This window comes from Crocodylus siamensis, chromosome 4 (genome assembly GCF_052110815.1).
Source record: "Crocodylus siamensis isolate JL-2025a chromosome 4, ASM5211081v1, whole genome shotgun sequence".
Classification (NCBI taxonomy): Eukaryota; Metazoa; Chordata; order Crocodylia; family Crocodylidae; genus Crocodylus; species Crocodylus siamensis.
Genome location: NC_143398.1, coordinates 152766731 through 152790341, shown reverse-complemented (window position 1 = coordinate 152790341; position 23611 = coordinate 152766731). Strand labels below are relative to the sequence as shown.

Below are 23611 nucleotides of genomic sequence, written 5' to 3'. Positions count from 1 at the left end.
CCATGGACCTAATCCTGGAAAGTTAGGGCATCTCTTTGCCTCGAGTTGTTTGTCTCCAGCAAGTGGAGCATGATGCATTATATAGCAGACTTCCAAGAAAGAAAATTAATAGATAAGGACACTTCTTACTCCTTTTGCCTCCCAAAAATCTCAAAAAGTATTTGACAAATTTTAAATGCAGTAGCTTCAGTTATCACACAGAGCTCTCTAGTGTGTAGCATGGCTCTTTAGGCAGACAAGGTTCTTTGGGTAAGTGTGATATCTTTTATTAAACTAATTAAATAGTTGGAAAAATTGTTCTTTGCAAGCTTTCGGGTACAAACACCCTTCTTCAAGCAGAGGGAGAGTCAACAGTTGTATTGTGCTCTCCTGGAGAGGATAGAAGCCAATAGCATGGCTAATGGGACCCGGCAGTGCAGTATGACAGTAGGTGAAAGTAAAGATACATCCTGTAGAGTAGGTCTGCAGATTAATGGGATGGTTGTTTTCAAGGCCCACTAAATTGTTACAAGTTCCATATTTGGTGCCATCTTGGCTTTACCTCAGCTCTCACGAGAATCCTGTAACTGTTAGTTGTGGCAGAAAAATGCTGTGCTCCTCTCTGTCAGCAAGGTCACGTGTCTTAACATGGTTTTACTTGAAGACATCCAGTGGTGGTTGTACTAAAACATCTTGTGAAGTCCTTTAAACTATGTATTGTGAGGCTTTTTTCAGCCAACTGCACTTGACTGCATGTTAGAAACTTTGGACAGCAACCAGAAAAGGGAAGAGCTGCATGCAGGCATTGCAGCTGCATAAGTCTCCCAGATGTGCGGTGTTCATTAACATGTGCCAAGTTTTAGCCAGCCCCATTTGTGGTGGGTGTTTGTGCTGTGCCCCCCAGTGGAACACAAAACTGCCTCTTGCAGTCTTTCTGACTACAGGTTAATCAAATAAAGTAGCCACAACAGGAAACCACAGGTCATGCCAGCCCCCTTGGCCTTCCTTCATTTACAAATATCCTCCAGGCAGATAAGACCTGACAAAACTTCTTTTATTCCTGAATACTGGCTGAAAAAATGTTATTCACCTATTTATTTTGTGCAAGAGGAACATACTCTGGTAAGGAACCATGGCCATCAGCTTCTGAGGATGGACTTCTGATTTTGTTTGTGTAGAAAATCGATTTCCTCCATCTCTGAGTAATTGGCACATTAAGTTAAACTTGGCTTTTGACGAGAGAGAACGAGAACCTCAGAACCAAGTTGATAGAATTATTCTCCCTCTTCCTGCCCCTCCCTCCATAACATTAGTGTTATGTCTGTGAGCTATCCTAATGATAGAGATGTACCATGTGAGGCTTTAGCTGAAACTACACATAATCACCAGGGATCCGGGTTTCCCACGGAAAAATGGGAAAAAAAACACGTTTGGTTTCTTTCCCCCACCGCTTTTACTGAGAACATGCACATTTTTCTTTTTAATAGAGAAACATGCGGATTTTGCTGTTTTACAAAGAGCTCTCTGCAGGCAGTTCCAGCCTGCAAGGGGCTGGAGGAGGGGGTCAGACAGGGGGTACCATGTGCATGTACATACACATGGCCTCCAGGCAGCCTGGAGAACAGTTCCTGCAGGGAACTGAGGCCCCCATAGGAAGGGAGGGAGAGAATTGGGTAGGTCTGGGGCTGGGGCTAGCTGGGAGGCATGTGAAATTTGTGGCCTGGGGCTGCGATGTGCAGCTGCAGGGCCTCAGCGGGGAGCAGGCTGGGGCTGTGGGTGGCTTGTCTGGGGGAGGAGGTAGTTGGCTTCGCTGCTGTGTGCAAACCTGGGGGAACTGTGCACCCAGGAACTGTGTGTGGGGCTGGGGTGGATGCAAGCTGCCCACTGTGGGCTCAGGTTCCCTTCCCTGCTGCCCTCCCTCAGAGCCTCCGCAGCTCAGTAGGAGGGATCTGGTGCAGCAGGGTACAGTGGGACTAGGTGAGGAAGCTTCTCGCTGCTGTGAGCTCCATGCTACCCTGGCAACATGCCTACTGTCTGCCCCAGAGCAGTGAGGAGCACAGCCATGTACCACCACCACCACGGCTCTGGGATGAGCAGTGGGGCACATTGCCTGGGCAGCACAGAGATTACAGTGGCCACAATGAGCTTCCCCACCCATCCTCACTCTGTTCTGCTGTGCCATTGAGCTGTTGAGGCCCCAGGGGAGGGTAGTAAGGTGGGGAGCCTGAGCCTGCAGCAGGAAAGCTTCTCCCCTTCACAGATCTGGGGGGCAAATGCCCCCCCAGGCGTGCATACAGCAATGGGCAGCTAGCCCCACCCTGCCTGGGCCCACAGTGGGCAGCCCACATCCCCTCCCCTCCCCCCCACAGGCTGCACTCTAGTGGTGCCATCCATGTGGGAGGGGGAGCTGGACTTTGTGCTCCACAATGCTGCAGCAGCTACCACCTCCCATAAGGGGCAGCTGGGGCTTGGGCACTGCTGTGAGGGGTAGGGTGTTGTAGACTCAGGTCTCCAGCCCTGTAGCTGGGGGCTGCTCCAGCAGGGCTGGGGGGGGCAGGGGGCTGTGGGTGGGAGGCAAGAGGCACTGGCAGGGCCTGGGAGCTGTGGGTGGGGAGTGAGAGGTCTGTTTATTTTTTTTTGTGTATATCTAGGTTTCAAAGGCTGAAGCAATGCAAAAAAGCACATTCTGGGTGTTCTGTGATCCTTTTGATTTTCCAGCTGATCACTTTAAAACTAATGCATCAGAAATAATTTCTGTTAAATGTTTGTTATTGGAACTGAGGGGATTAAGGTTTTGGAATGTTGCTGCAAACTTTTAAAAGAAGCCATGTAGGAGGGAAGGAAACAAATAGCTTTTAAAGCTTTTCATTTTGCTCCATGATACTTGCCGCAAAATGAAGTTTTAGAGATGTGAATAATGCAGCATATCAGGGCTGTCCAACTGGGTTTGGGGGGGAGGAGGGAAAGCCCAGGGGCATATGCCTGTGTGGTGCAGGGTGCACAGGGAAGTTAGACAGCCCAGCTGCTGCAGCCTATGGAAGGTGACTAACACACAGAGATTTAACTATGTCTGTTTGCTGAGTTTAAATTTAAAGCAGCTTCTTGGATCACTTTCTCTGAACTGGAGCTGCAGAACATGAATGAATTTTGAGCGTTTGACCTCCCTCTTCAAATATTTTCCCAACTGTGCCAAAATACCAGTCTTCATTTACAAAAGGAAAGGGTTCCTTCCTCATCCGTCACAAGTTTCTCAACTTTGTCTAGGCCAGGATCATGGGTAAATAGTTCATTTTGGCCAACAAGTGAAATGGTTTTTGGATCTTGTCATACAATATTCTTCAACGTGACAGTTTTGACATCTCTAAGCCATCAGCTGGACACTTCCAAAGCAGTATCAAAGAAACTAATATTAGACTGCCATTCTTCAGTAACCACCACTAGCATTGTTGACAATGATAATCTGAACAAATAAAAGCTGAAATCTGCAGCAGTGAAGTAGATGCCCACATTCACAAGAAGGGTGATGTAGGCTGGAACAGGAGATCTTAAAGAAAGTAAGCTGGTAAGGAAAACTTCCCCTCTCTGTCATCTTCTCTGGCAGTTCAGTTGCTTGGGGCTGCACAAAGCAGATGACCATTATGAGCTATGGTGGAAATTTGACTCTTGCACCCATCATGTTTCTGCAGAGGCCACACCTGCAAATTTGTTCTGTTATATTTAGCAACTTTATGGGTGTAAGTCCCAAGGTAGCCTCACAAATCCCTCCCAAGGAGATTTCTGTTCCCTTTCTCCCTGTCTATGGACCACCTGTGGAGGTGGTTTTCAACCTTTTTTGCATTCCAGGCACCCCTCTCACCTGCTTGAAGAGAGCCAGCAGAGAAGACCCTGTGCTGCAGTGATGTGGGGAGCAGCAGCAGCTGGAAGGGAGACAAGCCTGCATTTATCTCAAGCTTCTGTCTCTTAGCTCCACTCTCCTGGTGGTACTCTTCAAAAAGCTGTTATGGCACCCAAGGGTGCTGGGGGACCCTGGCTGAGAATCACTGACCTGTAGAATGGATACTGTGAATTTTAAAGTCTGCTGGTGTTACCTTTGCTGCTGCCACACATACTCCCCTGCTCAGGTCTCTAGTTCTCGGAGGGAAAAAAAAAAAATATTTATTTGTTGGAGGTAACAGCAGTGACTGTAGGCTCACCTTGCAGATGTTTAGGATTCAGCTGAGCCAGGTGCAGGTGCTAACTCTTGTTTCAGTTCCCCTTCTCTGGTTTCATCAGATCATGACCTCTTTTGGGACAAGGACAATGAAATTGAGTCCTGAAAATAAACTACTGGCCAATTATCCACAAATTCTAGTTATGGGTGCTTCCTTCCATGTCTGGCATCATCTTGGCCTGCTGTTGGAACAGTGTTTTGACCTTGCCGCAAAGCTTTTAGATTCCAAATAAGTTTATAGGTTAAATCCATACAGTTGCTCTCTTCCTTGTTACTAGCTTTACTTATTTTAATAAGCAGTTCTATATCCTAACCTGAACAAGTCTCACCTTTCATATGTTCTGCACAAGATTTCTTCTTTGGAGCACCTGACTCTTATTAATTCTGACTCCACTGATGCAAGGTGCACCAGGGTCCTGGAAAGGGTCAGCATTTCATGCTCATGCTGGTGAGGTGAAACTCAAAAAAGAAAAAAAGAAAAAATCTTGAACAAGGCCAAAAACTAAAAAACTGAGATCAGCGGAAACACTGTATTTTGTAATAACTAAGTGGGGATGTTGTGCTGTTTTTCCTCATAGTTCACTAAACTATGTTCTGTAATGCCCCTAGAATTTACAGACTGCAGTGGAGTTTACCATAGGATCTGGCCGCCTTGCAGCAGAATTTAGGGCAAAGCTGCCACAGAGTAGAAAGTGACTATTACATGGGGGCTTTCAGAGCACATGCACAATGAGGCAAAACAATTACTAGGCCTTCAAGTCAGAAAAGACCTACTCAGTAAAGGGCCCATCCTGAATCAAATCTATTAAACTGAGGCAGCAAAGCTTTTGAGCATGAGCAAGAAGGCAAGCCACTTGAATTGAGCCATCTTCAGTCTTTGGGTTTCAAGAAAAATGGCTGCTGACAAATCCTAATCTGTTCTTTGACAAGAATTCAGGCCTAGGTGCATGGGGCTCTGCATCACCAAAATCCCACCAGTACTGGACTTCTTGCCAACATGACACTAAAAGCAATTTCCTTGAGCATGTGCCACTGTTAGGCTTGTTTCATGGATACGAGTCAAAACAAGATAATACTGAAATCTGACTTAATTCCTCAATACTAAGCACACTGGAATACAGTAAGTCCAATCAGGACCTAAATTTAAACCTCCATTTAAAGCTCTGCAAAAAGGTTCCCTGCTATTTCCTTTAAAGTCATGTTTCTTATTCCACTTCGGCCAGAGGAAGGTAGTACAAATCTATGGGACAGAGCTCTGGGTTAGGATTCTGGAGACCATTTCCATTCTTGGCTCTGCTGCTGTCCTGAGATGGTCACTGTCCTTCTGTACCTCAGTTTCCCTATCAATAAATGTAGATAAGGACCTCCTGTGTACAGATCTACTGGTGAAGTGTAATATAAAAGAGTAAAGCATTGTTTCTGTCAACATAGCACTTGCAAACAGACCACATTTCACTCCAGCGAGGGCTTGTTAAGGACAAAACCCAGCATTTGTGCTCAAATTAAATTCTGCCTTTTATGATTCACCATCTCCCAGTCTTTCCAAATGCTAGTATCCAGATAGGAAAACTTTTCATATATGTTGACTACATATACAACCTTGCTGATCTGTCAAACACACCCAACCCTTTCTTGGAACTCTTCTTTCTCCTCTTAATTTTTATCATCCTGTAGAATCAGGATAGCGGGGAAAATCCATCACATTTCAACCAGATGTATACACCAAAAAACCCCATAAACACACAACTGATCTAAACTATCCTCACTGGGAGCACTTCCTGAGTGATCATGTGTCTCCGATGAAGAAACATGCAAAACTGTTACTTGGTCATATACAAATAAAAATATGGACTGCAACAATGTGCAAATCTGTAGCTGAAGAATTGATTGTGAATCATGTTTAAGATTTGTAACTGGTCTTTGATTTAGTAGCAGCAGCACTGAAGTGAAATAACAGCCTATTTACTTCTTCATTCAATGTAAAGAAACTTGTCTGTTAAGCACAGAATGAAGTCTTTTGAGGAAATGAGAGCCCAATATGTAGAAGACAGACAAAACTTCAGGAAGAACCCCACATTGCATTCAGGATGGTTTGATATGAGCTTCAAATGTGATAAGAGCAGAAGGGACTGTCACTAAAGAATTGGACTCTGTAGCTACTCACAGATGCTCAGCAAGCTGATGCCTCACTCAGTGCTATTATGTTATCTTGTGCAGCACACAGATGCCTACTAAAGCAAGTTGTCCAAGTGGACAGAGCACTAGGCTGGGATATGTTTACTTCTGACTGTATGACTGATTTGCTGGGTGACCTTAGACTCTTCCCCTTGGCATCAGTTTCCTGTCTGTAACATGGGGATAACGGTAGAGTGCTTTAGTTCTACTGATGAGTAATGCTGTGCAAGAGCTGGGGGATATTTTTAGTGTCCCGTTACAGTTTTCAAATGTTTCTTGAAGTAACTTCTAACAGCTGCTGGTTATCCAGAAGTGCCATATCTAAGGACATGAATTTGAACACCTTGGGATTGGAAGAGACTTAGCAGGATGGACAAAACTGACTTTTCTATCCCAAGATGGTCACAGTACAGCTGATCCTATTTCTTATAGATGTTTACACACACACACACACACACACACACACACACACACACACACACACACACACTACCTTCAACCTGGAGATTTTGCAGCCTCCTTAGGCAATCTGTTCAAGTGCTTAATTTGTCCTTATCCCCAGTGGATGCCAAGAACAATTTGTTACCTTTCTTTTTGCAGCAATCTTGCATATTTGATGACTGTCATCGCATCTCCAGTAGGTTCATAGTGTTGTTGGAGCAGCTGTGATGGTTTTCCCTCAGCTATCTTTTCTCTTATCAAACTCAGATCTTCCAGCCTTTTTTCATAGTTCACATTTTTTCAGCTTCTGATTTTGCCATCTTCTGTATCCTCCCACTGATCTCCATGCATCTTGGAGTATTATGTTCAATTTTGGGCCCCGCACTTCAGCTGAAGCCTTTTCCAGTGTTGAGTAGAACGGAAAGGTTACCATGAACCTTCAGTTTATACATCCCAATATGACATTTGTATGTGCAATTTGTGACCTGCCACAACCCCCAGATCTTTTTCCTCAACTGCTGCCTAGCCATTTTTTCTCCATTTTCTGTTTGTCCCATTATTTCTACCTAAATGTAGTACTTTGTACTTACCAGTCTGCCCACACTCTTCCCCTATCTTGTGCATTTCTTTTTCTCCAAGTTGTTATGATCAGGTTGAATTAATTTTAACCCTGCTGTCCAAAGTGCCTGCAGTTCCTCCCAGGTCAGTATCATTTGTGGGTATAATGCATACTCTATTCCATCATCCAAGTCATTAATGACCAAGTTGAACTGGACAGGACCAAGGACAGACCCCTACCTGAGTCAATTCTTTCCCTTCCCTCCAACTCTGAGTGAACCACCTATCAGTGGTTCTCTCCTAATAGGATTTTTCAACCAGTTTTGCAGCCACTCAACAAATGATTTAAATTTTCATCTTATTGCCTTACCTTGCTTATGAGAATGGGATATGAGAGGGTGTCAGAAACCTCACCTAAATCAAACTTACCTAAAAATCAACTACAAGGCCTCTTGCCATTTCACAAGGGGAGGCTTAGGTTTGTTTGACATGATTTAATCTTGACAGATCCACATTGGCTGGCTATTACTAAGGGCCTATTCAAGTTGCCAGATTTCATAGTTTCCATGAAATCCACACAGCTACATTGTCCACAAAAAAAAAAAAAAAAAGAAACAAAATGTTGGCTCCCCAGTGGGAGCCAGCAGTCCTCATTACCATTGCAGCCTAGCCTCGCAGGCTGCCTAGGTTGGGGAAGGAAGGCACCAACTGGTGGGATGGCACAGAGGGCAGCAGATGAGCTGCCACCTTGTCCTTCTACCCCCCAGGGTGTCTCCACCAATCAGCACTGAGGGGCAGGGATGCTGGAGCACATCCAGGAAATTTGTGGAATTTGCTATTCATGCTGAGGCCAACCTGTGAAAATTGTTTAGGTTTCTCTGAGATTTAAGAAGAGCTCTAGCAGTTACCATTCTTACTATCTTGTACCATGTAGGTACCTACCACCACAGACTGTTTTGGTAGTTTTCTGGAAGTTGAAGTTAGTCAGACTAGTCTGTGATCCCTTGGGGGGGGGGGGCGACGACTCTTTTTTTTAAAGATAGGCTTTCCTTTTCCATTCTTATGGGTCCTCACCAGACCCTTGCTAGTTCTCCAAGGTAGTTATTTTCATTTGTGAGAGTGCTTCTGCCAGGTTTTGTACTATTGGATGAATTTCATCAGGCCCTACTTACTCAAATTAATCTAATTTACCAAAGTAGAGAAATGCTAAATCTTTAAAGAGTCTGTGACTTGCTCTTTCCCTTTTCTAGACTGATTCAGACATTAGCAACAGCAACACGGGGAAGAACTCAATGTTAACCTTTTTTTTTTGCTTAGGCATGCAAAAATCCATTGGCTTCTCTAGCTGTACAGAGGAACCAAAAATAATGCAGTGCAGGCATTTAAGAACTGCTACCCCTCAATCAAATTTACAACTATTCTGTATTAGCATGTGATAGTTTAAGACATTTATGACTTGTGCTTTGAATCCAGTCTGTGGGTTGGCTCAGTTTACCACCTAATATTTGACACTTATTTGCCCTTTGCTTCCATTTAGATGTCTGCTCTAATTTCTGTCTCCATCCTATAAGCTCTTTCCATTTCATCCCAATTTTGACTTTGAGTAAATGACTGAGTCACTTGGGCACAACTGTCTAGTTGACTTAAGTCACTTTGATGCTTCAGGAAAGGTTACTTTTCTGTATCTTCCCATATATGGAGTGACCTCCGAGTTCCTGTGTGCCAAATACCACACCAAGAATTTTAGGCTGAAAGTTTTCGAAGTATCTAGTAATTTTTGTGCGCCCAGGCTTGGTAAGTAAGGGAGCTAATTGGAAGGGTTTACATTGCAGCAGGCAGGGCAGTGCTGTGCTAGAAGCATTTAGAACATACTCTCTGTTCTGGAGGTGCAAAAAGAGAAGTCCTAGTCCCGTTCCTTTCCCCCCCCCAGCCTGCTTATGCATTTATACAACATTGTGGGATAGGGTTGTAATAGTGGTCTTGGCACAATTGACATGTAGTATGCTTGTCTTCTCAGCACTGAAATGATTAACTGCTTTGGGAAATCCTAATTTTCTTGCTCATGAGCAAGTCTGAAGGAACAAATGGGTTTATACCAACCTAGCATGCGTGAGCAACTCTCCACTAAAGCTTCTTTGAAGAAGCCAAGCACAGGTTAGAAATCGGTGCATGTTCCAGTACTTTGGAGCAACCCTCACCCAACAAATTAAGAGCTGCACATGTATTACACAAAAGTTCCCCCCCCCGCCCACCAAAATCAGTAAAGAACACAAACACAGTGTCAAGGTTCTGAGGGATCATTAATTAGTAGCAAGGGAAGAAAAAGCTTAAAAATTGTGAAGATGTTTTTCTTCATTTTTTTTTTTGAGGGTTCTCTCTCTCCTGCTTCTCTTAAATGGATTTATCTGATTATGCATCTTAGTACCCTGAAAGAAACTGTTTTAGTCCTGTGACAAAATGACTTGAAAACCCTTGTAATCTGTTTACTGTAGTTCCATTGATGATACCTACAATTAAGTGGCTACAGTCCTGCTGCCTCCTTATCTGAGCTCCTTCGACAAATACTCTTCTGAAAAAGTATACAAACATGAAAAGGAAGTTGCTTATGAATTATGAACAATTTTTTCAGACAAAATTTATGACACTGACACTTCAGTTGAATAATTCAAATAGAACCCATTCTCTTTGAAATCCTATTTCCGTTTGATCTGCTTTTGGAAACAACTCTTCAACCATCTCACGGTGGTTGAGTTTGTTGTCACATAACAAAATTGGATGCTTGCAACATTCACTAATGGAAAGTCAGAATACTTTTAACTCTCCCAAGGTATCTGTGAGAGAAGGCATCTAAGGAAGGGCTCACACCTGTGATGTTGACAGGGGGCAGCAAAGACCCACACTGTTGCTGTGGTCTGGAGCCTCTGAGGCCGAGTTAGGTTGAGGGATTGTCCTCCTTTCCCATATCCCAAGAGATTTTTGTGGAGTGGACTTACAAGTGTGCAGAATACCAGGAAAAAAAAAAAAAGGAGTGGTAGATTTTTAAAACCTCACTAGATATGCCTCGCATAGTAGATGGGTCCTTCTGGGCTCTGAACACATGATCCAGGATGCAAGGAGTCTGCGACCAAATTATGCAAGTTGGACAGGTTCAGATAGGTAAGTTAGAGACATTAAAGCGAGTGATGAGTCTCTTCTTCATATAGAACTAAGGAGCTAGACACTGGGAGGCCTTGGAGGAAGACTTTAAGAAAGCCCCTCTTCTGAACAAAGCTGCTTTGTTCTATCAGGTTTATTATTTAAAATAATACCAGAGCAGTTGACCATTAGTTCACGATTCATGAAAAGCATCCAAGTCACTATCTGCACTCTATGCTCTTTTAAGGCAGGGGTAGATCCTGTCTTCTTGAACAGAGCTGCTTAGTTATCTGGGGCTGTCTAAAAGGTAGAGCCCCTAAGTTACAACAGGTAGCTGCATCCTTGCCAGGATTTCCTTTGTCACAGTTTCTCACAAAGCCTGTCCTCTGAACATTGTAAGGATCTCCCTTCTTGTGCTGCCTTTTCATATCCGTGTCTGCCTAGTATGCACTTGACATGGCAGTGTTTCTTTGACTTGTGTATATGTAGTAAGCCAAAATGAATCACTCCGTTCTTGGGCTCTTGACAGTTGCCAGCTTGGCTGGTGGAGGTCCCCAATCAAGGCTTTGCCTCTGTGGTAGCCTCCGTATATTCCAGGATAGAACAGATAGTAGTTCAGAAGTGGAAGCTGTTGAGCTGTTTCTATTAGGATCCATGGCCACAGTCCTGCAGACTGGTTAACCTGGTGATGCATGGCTTGTCAGCAGCAGACACAGCCCTCCCTGTGTTAGATTGCGCATGTGGGAATTCCATCCTCCTGGCACCAGAAGGGTTCTCTGGGTGAGTCTTCATGCTTCTCAGTGTCAGGACCAATGATGTAGTTTGGCAGATTATGCAAGATTGAGCACAGTCCAAGCACAGCTGTGTGGTATTGAACATCTGACCACAACTGTGGGGGTGGGGCAGGGAGGAGGCCAGTTCTGACAACATTAAGGTTGTATTAAAATCCTGGTTTTATTTACTTTTACCAGCTGAGAAATCTTCACTAGGCCAACAGATTTAAAATTTGGGACTTGCGTCAAACTTGGCAAAGGGGACAGGCATGGGGCTCTGTGGGATTTACTAGTGCTTAGTCTTTAGCAGCAGCAGCGAGAAGATGAGTCTTGTTCTTTTTCACAAGAGTGTAGATTCTAGGTCTATTCTGAATGGCATTTTAAAAAGTCTGACTTTTGTACCCTTACTAGGAACATAGAAATCCCCCCTCATTAGAGCTGATGAATAGTCTGCCTAGTCCTAACCCATCATCCAAGAGTGAGCAGCACATGGTTCAGAGGAAGAGATGGAACCCCCCCCCCCACTAGATCATTATAGGAAAAGCATCTTCCTAATCCCAGGAAATTAGCAGTTGCTTTATGCTAGACTGTTGGGTTTTCACTGGTAACTTCTAATATTTGTTTCACTTTTGTCTTCCATAACATTGATATTGTGATACGTTGAAGCCCTTTCTTTGAACCAAGGGTTTTTACAGAAGGCTTTGTAGGAAAGAAATCCCTCCCTATCTGTAGGACAGGCAGCTTACCTAGCTAATCAACTTTTTCCTCCACTTCTAGTGGTTTATGAGCTTCATCCTATTACAGACACCCAAAATGCAGAGATGAGCTTGCACAGCTTGCCTGCTTAAAGTGTTGTAAAATACATTAAATTGCCAATACCTGTCTGTCACAGGATGGGATCCTCAAGAACAGCTGTGCTCTCCTAAGGCCCCTTGACCATGTCAATTTGGCCCAATGGGCACCCTCAGTTCTCACCCACCACATCTTTTGGAAATATAAAAATAGGGAGGCTGTCTTTAAGTCCTCTTGGACATGGTTGGATGGACTTTCTGAACCCTGTGGGTTCCCAGACCTTTTGTAGGTCCCATTTCACAATGGGTGTTTCAGGAACACCCTAGCCTTATGGGCTGTGTGTGGTTTCAGCCACTCTTTTACCATACCCTAAGCCTTGCAGATGGTACTGGCATGCCTTGCCTAGGCCTTGTTATAGTTTGGCCCCTTGTCCTCCTGGGTTCTCTGCAGCCCCATCTCTGCACTGCGGTCTGTACCCCCCAAGTGCCACACCCTCTCTGGCACTAGGGGTCCCTAGTGAGGCCTCCTTCCCCAAATAGCCTCACCCAAACCACCAGTCATATAAAACAGCAAACAAAACATAGGCCCATGGGCTATAACATAACACAAGCTACATAAGGTTTGCTTGGCCCCCTTTTACATTACCTGGAGCAGAACTTAGTCAGGCCTCTTTCCTTCACTTGTCCTGAAGGGCTCCTTCTCCCTTGGCCACTAGCAGAGAACTGACCACCCTAGTCCCTGTCCTGGGGTTGATATGGGCCCAGGGCTCTGCCCTTCCGGGCAGCTGACCAGGTGCAGGTGCAGGCTAATTTCCCCGTTAGCTAGCTGCCATGGCAACCTGATCCTGGGCTCCTGTCTGGCTCCTTGGGCTCTCCCCAGGCAGCTTCTGCTCTTTCAGGAGCAGGCACTCAAGTGCCCTGCAACACTATCTTAAAAGTTATTCCTAATTTAATCAACTGCTTTTTTAATTGAAAGGTTCTGGTCAGCCTTTCTCTTACTTTTTGCTGCCACTTGCAGTTCTGGAAGTAACATTAGTTAAGAGTTGTTGCTGTTAATTTTCTAGGAAAGATCACACCACTGTTCTGTTGAGGCCTATCAGCATATGTGGTTTGTCTGTCTTATTGATAACTCAGTAGATCCTTTCCCATCTGTGTTATGTTAGGATTTGGCTTATTGTATGTTGAGGAGACCAAGGAGTTTTAATTAGATTACCAAGTAGCCTTCCAAAGAAGGTGGTTGTTTTTCACATTTTCCTCCCAAAAGAAGGGTGATTAGTGAAGTTTTTTCTAATACAAGTAAGGTAGACTGACATGGCTAAGTAAGCTGTTGCATGTTGAAGTTGGAAAAGGTAAGGTTAAAGAAAAGAAATTAGCCGTGGACTTGCACTCTTTCACCTTTTAGCTATGGTCATTTCGGCTCACCTTTCTTGGGACGTTAGGTGAGATGGGGGAGTTTCTTCTGCTGACTTGCACTGGGCATATAAAAAGGTGACTTGAGTATTTGGGGCTATTGCTCAGCACTGTTTATTAGTGTAGTACTCATGAAAGCCATTGTATGTGGCTGCTGAGTGCCGTATTGGCATATTTTTGTCACCTGCATTCATATTGGCTAATAGCTTAATTGAGTCTATCATAATGCTATGTGGAAACCAAAATATAATGATCAGGTTAGCAGGGGAAGATTGCCTATCATGTGAAATTGGGATGTTTGAGATCAGGAAGCTTTTTTGGGGAATAAAACCCGGTTCCTGGAATTCTTGCATTCTCCTGGCCTGTCTTCCATGGGAATGAACATTCCTGCATATGTGATAGTGACTCTCAAGTTTTTAAAAGAGGATGAAGGAAGAAGGTAGGAAGAGGAGATTGTAGTGAAATCTCTGCTTTTTGTTGTGATCTATTTCTTCCCTGCTTAGAGGATCAGAGTTAAAGGTGAAGACTTTAAGCATTTCTTTCCAGCACAGTTGAGCTTGCCCCACAGTATGTGTCGTCTTTAATAACCCATATTTTTCAGAAGGGAATTACTGGGTGTGTCTTTTTTTTTTTTACTTCTCTCAGTTGCTCCCCCAAGACAAGAGGCATTTGTTCTTGTTGAGTAGTTCTCCAATCCTGCCTTGGAGCTATGATGTATTACAGTATCCTGCTTTGTAACTACATGGTACAACAGTGTGGGTTTACAGATTAGGAGTTAGCAGAGGAATATGGGATACCGTTTGATTTAGGGTACCCTTTGATTTCCTAATCCAAATTAGGAGATGACATGGAACTGAATGATTCACTGGACCCTGATACCTGTTGTAAACTTGTTTGCTGCTTAATTTGGTACTCACTGATTTGTGTTCCAGAAACTTCATTTCCATCATTTGCTGTTTGCTGTGTTACAGCTATAGTTTCCCAATTATTACTTCTTGTTTTCAGTCGGTCCCAACTTTCCAGATATGTAACTTCCTGAGCTGAAATATTATATGCGCTGAAGGGGAATTGCATGGAAATTTTTTGGCAAAAATATCTGAGCTTTTCTTTATCAGTTAGGAATGTGGGAAACAATACTTGGTAATATTTGTACTGGAGAATCTCTCTAGTGAATGTTGGTAGGATGGTGCCCCTTGCTGAGATATGCCTTTGAATGTGTCATTAAGACCTGGATTTACCCAGCAGAGTTGGAAGCTTTTAAAATGGGCCTTTTGTGTACATTTGGTTTATGAATTGTGTACCTGTGCGCCTCGGTCTCTTAGTATTTATGCTCTAACCCTGACAAGGCAGAGAAGTACTATCATTGCTGTTTGCAGAGAGGCTTAGTGACTTGCCTGAGGCAACATAGAAATGGAGCCATGGACTTGCCCCCAAGCCTAGCTCCTAGGTTAGTGCTGTAATCACTTGACCACCCTTCCTCTGTGTAGCTTGTGTAGGCAAGCTTCTTTTGGTAGATGTGATATCTTTTATTAAACCAACTGAGTAGTTGAAAAGAAGTTCTTAGCAACCTTTTGGGTACAGTCACCCTTCTTCAGGCATAGGAAGTCTCTGCTGGTCTGACACTTCAAGCAATGAAAGAAGCTAAAATGCAATCATGCCCTCATTTTGACAGCACTGAATGGGACCCGCTATGTAGTGGGAGAGAGTTGCATCTCGTGTGCCTGCAGAATCATTTTAATTTTTGCAGCCCTAGCTTGCACTTTTGACGACTAATCTACTTCTGCTTGCAGTTAGCTATATCATGCTAAGGCAGCTCTAAATTGCTCCCATTGACACAGTCAAAAATTTCTGTTTCTCTCTTCCTAATTTCACTGGTCTGATGAGTGGGGAACAGCAGGAATCAGTTCTAGACCAGGGACAGGTTTCAAGCCAGTATCTTGTAACCTTTTATCACTGGGAAGGAGGTTCTGAACCTTCCAATGAAATATACGGGGCTCTTGTCCTGCAAGTTCTTTGTATAAAACCGTACCTCCACCATATCAATGGCAAAATTGATCTTATGTGACATCAGGAAATAATAATAGTTATAAATTTACTCTCTCTCAGGAGATGGAAGAATTGGATTCCTGCTAACTTAACAGACTGGCCTTCACAAGGGGAGAGAAACCAGATTTAACGATAAAAACCCCATCTCTCAAATGTTTCAAAATTAGCTTTTTGAAGCGTTTGCTACATAGTCCATGCAGAGGAGATGACGAAGTGGTATGTGATGGAGCCTGCAGTAATCTGACAGAGGTTGCTTCACGTAAGAGATTGGCTTCAGCCTTGGAGGGTAAAATAGCCATCCCATACTTCTAGCCAAAAAGTCTTTGAACCACAGTAGGATACTCGGCGTTCCACATAGGAATAGCTATAACTTGTAACAAACGTATCTTTAACAGAAAACTGTCTCTTTCCCTTGAGAGGCAGTTTGTAACTGTGAAGTATGCAAAATTTTGAAGAGTCTTAAAGTGCTGGCAGGGTGGGAAAGGGAAATGTTCTTAGATAAAGTGCCTGGTTAGTAGGAGTGGATATGCTGGACACAGATAATACCCTTCAGAGGGTTCTTCAGTTATCTACTGCCTAGAGGGTGCTGCCAAAACGTGCAGAACTGTTATTCGTTACTAAACCAAGGTAGGACTGTTTTATCATTTTTATGGGGTTTTTTAAAAGAAAATATTGAGTGTTTACCCAAGGGACTCTGCATTACTTGTTTAGGAGATGAAAAGCTTGTTTTAAGAATGCGATTTGTGTGCTTTTAAAGTCAAAATGTGTGTAGTTTCTCATGCACAAGGGATTTCAGCGCCACACGGCCTAAAGCAGTTTGTTTGCTGAAGTGCATCTGACTGAAGAGTCCAGTAACTTTCTAGCCCATTTGATTTTAGGCCTAGAGTCTTTCCCTTATCTGAAAGCTAAGGTGAAATTTTCCAGCCAGAACGGAAGTGCATTTTGAACAAAGATGAGGTTGGTGCGTTTGAATTCGAGGAATGAAAGACGGAATGATGTTGCAGAAAATGTATAGGCATTTGGTGTGTCCATGCTGTGGTCAGAACTGCTTTTAGCTGATGTGATAAAAGAAATGACATAGAAAGGAGAGAGTAATATGAGAGCTACATACAGTTCCTTTACGCTGAAGAATATTGCTTTACTTCCTGACAAGTATAATAGTACCAGTTCATGACCTTCACATTTAAAATATGAAGGCCATGAACTGGTACTGTTGGTACAGCTATGCTGCTGAAAGATTATGTGTAGTTCATTGTTCTCCCCTGCTTATTCACTGAACTGCAGTATTTCTCTGGTTCATACCATGGCCATATGGACTTTTTTCTTGCAATTAATGTTCCAGGCTGGGATCTTCAGGGACTATGTTCTGTGGTTATGCTGCACCTGTTCTGGGTATATTATAGCCTGGTCAAATGACAGGCTGCTCTATGCTCTTATTTTCCATTAAACTCTTCCCTGCAAAGATCACATCCCAGAAGCAGAGGCATGGGTGGCTCTGGTGAGAAGTGCCCCTGTCTGGTGGAAACTTCTCTGTTTGCTTTTCAAAATAATACTCTGTAACAACCAACCCCATTCCCTACCCCCTCTTCCACTTTGTAGCAGTGCCTTGGAGGCACAAAAAAAATGCACAATCTTTATTTCCACTGAATACACAGTTCTGTACTGAATACACAGTTCTGTACCTTGGCTGCTGCATGAACATGTTCCCTGCCCTCTGTGCATGCTAGGAAAGGTGAGTACCAGCCTCCTTGCTTACTGCCTGTGGAGAAGGAGGGACCCTTCTTTCTTACCATCCAGAAAGCATCTAATCATAATATTTAGGTTCATCTCTTATTTGCTGTCTGCCTTTTAGAAACGTTAGGGTTCAAATTGTGCAGTTCTTCTTTGCGTTCCCTTTGAATTTTCATTTCTTTGAGTTTTTCAATAAGTTTAAATAATAACAAGATTTCAACAGCTGGAGCTTTAAGACATTTCCCTCCCCTCCCCCCTCAATAAAATGGCAGTGCAATTTTTCTTGCTGCTTACTCAGTTGTAATTTCATCCCTTGTCCCTAAAATTGATCCCAAGTGAAAACTGATACCTTTTAAAATTCTGATGAACCAGTCTTTTAGTTCTTTAACTGTGTGGCTGTCATATTCTGTCATAAGGTAGACCTCATTGTCACCAGGGGCTATAAAAACTTCCCCCAACCCCTGCTTTAGGAATCTATAGTGTTCCTTTTCCTGCTAAGCTGGCAGCTCCTCCTTGCTTATAGCTTCTTGATAAATATCCAGACTCTTCTTTGTTACAAAAAGTGCTGGTACCTGCAGTAGCTGCTGGAAGCAAGGTGAACCAGCTGGCATCACATGACCCAGCAGCTCTCTGCAGCCCAGCAGATGATCTATAAACCATCCACAGTTTGTGTCTTTGGAGCTTCACCTTTTCTGATTCCTTGCTGTCGCCATTTAGCCGTTGCACTGTTTGATATGAAATATGGTGGAGGATCCTAACTAATCTGACAGCTTTCCTCAAGAAAATCCTATGAACCCTCACTCCTATTATCTGATCTTACAAGTTTTAAGAAGCATGATTTGTTTGGTAATTTTTTTATTGGACCAACTGTATAGTTGGGAGTGATGTTAGACAAGCTCCCAAATGCCCTGGTCTCTGAAAGGTTAATTTTCACTAGGCAGCCCAGTATAGAACACCAAAGGGAAACTCTGGGTTGGAGGGAGTGAAGCCCGTCTTTAATCTCTTTCCACTGATCTGGGACATGTCACTGTTTCAAAAAAGGGGGAAATTAAATATAACGCAAGTGCGCCTACTTTCTCTCGGACTAAGGAGGGGGGAGGAACATAAGAAAATGCTATTTCCTGGGTCAGACCGTAGGTCCATCTTGCCAAGTATCCTGTCACACAGTGGCAGATGCACAGAGTGGATGCTGAAAGGGAGAGTGAACAGGGTATATGGCCAGGGTTTTTTCCACTGTTTCTCTATCATTTTGGCATTCATCATTTAAGATCTAGGAAGTTCTGATTCAGAGGCTATGTCCCTAACTCCCATGCTCAATAGCTACTGACATACCTTTCCTCCAAGAATTTGTCCAATCCCTTTTTGAATTTGGCTAAACTGTCAGCTTCCACAGCATCTTGGGGGAATGAGTTCCACACTTTCATTACATGCTCTTTGAAAAAGAACTTCCTTATGCTAGTTTTAAACTTACTACCTACTAGGTTTATTTTATGATCCCTAGTTCTTGTATTGTGAGAGATAATAAATCCCCATCAACTTTCTCTTCTCCATTTAGTATTTTGCAAACCCTTATCATGTCCTCCCTCAAGCATCTCGTTTGTTTGTTTTTTAAACTGAACACCCTCTTTAGTCTCTCCTCGTATGGAAGCCCCTCCATACCACTAATTGTCCTTGTTGCCCTTCTCTGTACCTTCTCTAGTTCTTCTGTATCCTTTTTGGAGGTGTGAGAATCAAAACTGGTCATAGTATTCAAGGTGTGGATGCACCAAGGATTTATAAAGGGACATAATTGACACTTCCTATTTTGTTCACAGTTCCTTTCTTAATAATGCCTAACATTTTGTTTGCCTTTTTGATGGCAGCTGAGCATTGTTTTTAGCAAACTGTTTACAAGGACTCCCACCAAGATCTCTTTCCTGTGTGGTAACAGCTAATGTAGAGCCCATCGTACTGGAGGTATAGTTTTTGGTTATTTTTGTCCACGGGCATCATTTTACACTTACCTACATGGAGGCTACTTGGAGATGTTAAAAAACCAAAAAACTGCGCTTCACTGGAAGAAGCAGTACATTGCTTTGACCCAGTTCCTCAGTGTCTGTATAGATTGGGTGCTTCAGTGGGGCTTTTTGGTGCTTTTATCTAAAAGCAGGTTCAATCCAAGCCTCACACCCAGCCACTCTCCCTAACACCACACAAATGCCACATGCCCACACCCTGCCCCCATAATGTCTCCACATATACACCCCCCCAGCATACCCAATTGCCCCCCCAATATACAAGAGTAAGACTTTATTTTTGAGTTATGACATTGCCTCTATATACAGTACGTAAACACAAATCATGACAATTTTTATATAATAAACTTAAAATATGTTATAGTAGATGTTTGACTTTTAATGTATGACTAGCAAATTGCCTGTCAAGAATGACAGGGGGGGGATGGAAGGGGGAGAAAAGCTTGCTAACTTTAACCCTTGCCCCTGCGTCGCTGCCACCTCCCAGGAGTGGGAGGGGCGAAGCTTGCCCCTCCGTCCCCACTCTGCCAGCACCCCACGCCACTACCAGCTCCAAGGAGCAGGTATTATGGTACCTGTGTTATCAGTTGAAAAATCTAACTTATTTGATTCAATGTACTTTTTGATGTAGAGTGCCACTCCCCCCACCAGTATGACTTGTTCTGTCATTCCTGTATAGTTTGTATCCTGGCTTTTTGGCATCCTTTTGATTTTCCTCATTCCACCATGTTTCTGAGATGGCTATTATGTCAATATCATTATTTACTGTTAAGCATTTATGTTCCCACATTTTGGATCTTAGACTTCTAGCATTAGTATAAAAGCAATTATACTTTTTATTGTTGCCTGGTTGATTTCTCCCCAGCATTCACTAGCTGCTGATCTACATCTCTCATGAGATCTACTACCTTTGCTCCTGGCAGGCAAGTCACCATATAGTCCTTTCAGATGTCACAAACCCAGTTATGTATGTGCCTAATAATCAAATTGCCCAATACCACCACCTGCCGCTTCCTGTGCTGGGGGGGTGGGGTCCGCTGCCTTGGAGAAGTGTCTTTGGTGCAAGAGGAATACTATGAGATTAGCTGGAAGGTAGGTCTCATCTAAGGAATAGTTTCCTTCCTTCCCAGCTTGATGCCTTCCATCTCCAAGGCTCTCATCCTCCTCAGCAGCGTGGGGCTGCTGTAATGGAGGTGGAGCTGCTGAATGTCCATGTAGAATGATTTGAGAACTGGTGCAGTTATATGCCAGCCTTTTCATCTCCAACTCAGTAATTTGGGTATAGTGGGAAACTCCTAACATCTGTGGTTACTAAGTGAAATGAGTTAGCGTAGTGGTGCTCACAGTTCTGGCCCTATGGGCCAGATGAATGACGTGAAGCCAGTCTGCAGGCTGGATTGGACCCCGCGCACTGGGATTGGGCCCTTGGGTCCTGTGTATCCCCCACCTGGCCAAAATCAGGCTCCAGGACCCCATGCTGCTCCCACACACTGAGAACAGGCTCTGTGCCACCCTGTTTGCCTGATCTAGCATGCAGGACCACAGCCTGCACGGATCCATTAGGGGCCAGATGGCATGGTGCTGGGGGCTGGATCTGGCCTGCAAGCTTAAGGGTCTAGCACCCTTGAGTTAGTGGGTCTTAAATCAGTTTCTAGTAGACATTTCTCCCTGCCAGAGATATCTACTGTAGTGACTATAGACTGATCTCTCTGGTGGCAGAGACAGAGTCCTAGAAATAGCTCCTTAAGGAGGGCATGTTGGCAGGGCTGTGGGGGGCAAATGCACCCCCCCCCCCATGTCTTCTTTGTGTTTGTTTGTGATTGAGAACAGTTGGGGGGGAAAAAAAGTATTCATGAATTGGATTTCAAAGTCTCACCTTCAAAACAACAGATTTTGATTTTGTGAGCTACACCGCAGATTAATGCTATGTTTTAATGCTCAAGTGCCCACCAGTCACATAAATAGTCACACTGGAGCCAGCTGTGGGCAGGATATAATCAACATGATCCCCTGAGCTCCAGAAAAAGGGCACTCATGTGGCCAGATAATGAGCTGTTATTTTAAATGGGCTAAATGCTACTAAAACTCTTTAAATTGAATGCAAGAAGTGGTCACTCCAGTCCTTCCCACTGCAAATACCAATTTTTGTAGATTATCACTTTCCAAGTTGCATGGCAAGTTCTTGAAGCTTTTCTGTATAGTTCAGTCAGATGATTGTTGCAGCAGTTGGTAGCAGAAATTGTGAACTGGATAGTCGTCTTCCATATGGAAAATAAATGTTGGGTAAAAAGATCTTAACAAGTGACATTTGATATACCCTCCCTCAGTATTATAAATCTTACTACCAACACAACACCATGTGATCTAATTTCCTTACTGCTGGTTTCAGCTCACTTCCCTGCGGTTGTGGTAAGCATGTGATTACAGCTTTAGCTGGTTATTAACAGCAGTGTCAGTGATTTAATTATGTTAGCTATTATGAAGTTGACTGACAGTGTTGTCCCTTTTGCTGTCATTACAAAATTATTAGCAGAAACGTGGTCTCTGCTCTGCAGAACTGGATAATGTCAGCACCTGGGTCCAATGGATCTGTTGTAAAACTTGTTTTCCTTTTGCAATAACTTTTGACTGTGTAGTCTCTGCTTCTCAGAGATGCACACAGTTTCCCTTCTCCCTCCTTACTCTATCCTCTCCCTCCCCACCCTATCCTTAAATATTTTGGAGGGGGAAGCCACTGGGTTTGTGCAGATCTGTGGACCTTTCCTGAGAAGAAAGGGAAGATGTTTATATTGACTTATCTGAAAGTTTCTTTTCTTCTTACAGAAAGTTCCACAAATGCTTGGGAGGTCCTTCTTCCCAGGCCTACACAGACAGCATTACACAAAACCTGGGAGTGTTCATTATTACTATTGCTTTCATGTCAAGGAGCCCAAGCTGTAGACTAGGGCCCTGTGTGCTAGGTTCTGAACAGCTTAGAAATATATCCTTGCCCTGAAGAGCATCCATTCTAATTACATTTCTTTTCCAAATACACTTAAGTCCTCTGTTGCCATCTTAAATCACTCCTTTCTGAACTATGTTTTTTTAAACACTTTTTACCTTGTGCCAGCTGATTCTTTTTTTTTTTTTAATAGAACAGCACGGCTTTTATTTAGGGCAGCCTATGTCAGATGGGAACAGAGGACTCTGGTCCTTGCAGCAATATTGCATCTTGGCAGCAAACACTTCTTTGCTCAATCTTTTGCATGTTAGTCCCATAATTTTTTCTTCCCTGGATTTGTTCTGTTGAGTCTTTAATGTGCCTGGGTTATTTAAGGCTTCTTATTTTAATTGGCAAATATATGATTTAGGTTGTGACAGAAGAACCCCATACTCTAAGCAAGGCTGAGTACCCTGTCCCTTCCTTAATGCCATTTTTGTTGCCAAACACTTCTGTGCTGACTCAGGTCATCCGGTTCTGAGAAGGATTCAAGAGCTCTGGGGTTTGGGATGTGGATTTCAGCCACAGGAGAAAATTATATCCCAAAACAAGCGATTTTAATGTTTTTTGTATCTTTAAAAGCAATGAAATAAAAATACTGTACACTAAATATTCAATATCTAAGGATCTCAGTGTGCTTTTCAGGCATTAATGAACTCATTCTTTAGCAGGCTGCAAGAAAAGTACTCCCCACATAATTATTTTGCCTTTTCTATAGGTCTGTTTTGTTTTTTATTTTAAAGAATTTACATACAAAAAATCAGTCCCCCACAGAATTTCAGTTTGTTAGACAAAGACTTGTGAAAACTAATAGGCCAATAATATGATCCGTGGAGGACACCCTTTTACTGGAGGTTATTAAATTGTTAATGTAACTTCAGTGTTGCAGTGGGTAAGACCTTCGCTTTTTGTCCTTAGTCTGTTGTACAAAATGGATGACTGAGGCTTAGCATTTTGACTTCTTTTTCTGGTCTGAAACTGGTCAATTCTTCACTTGGGTCACCTAAATCATATACTTATCTTCTGCTTCCATAAAATCGTTTTCCTTCTTGACTTATTTCTGCAAGTGAAGTTATTGTTTTTTTTAATTTCTGTTGCTTTCTAACTGGCAACTGATTTGTTTTCTAGCCTACAGCTTAATACATTTGGGTTTATCTAAGACTGGCTTCCAGATTCTCTTCTGAAATCTTGAAATGTGTCTTTTTTTGGCTGCTATCCTGGTAAATGGAAAGGCTGTGGACAAAACTTGCTCCTAATAGGGGCTTGGAGCTACTGACTTTACAATATTCTGACAAGAGTGTTTAATAAAACCACATGGGCCTTAATAAGTAGTACTGTATATCCCTCAGTTTTCAGGACCACCTTCT

General features: G+C 43.2%; 1 protein-coding gene across 19 annotated transcripts in view; it reads left to right on the top strand.

Moving 5' to 3' along the window:
- The window catches only part of MAPT (microtubule associated protein tau), a 129476-nt gene that overhangs the window by 48786 nt on the left and 57079 nt on the right, over positions 1–23611 (top strand). The window lies entirely within an intron of this gene.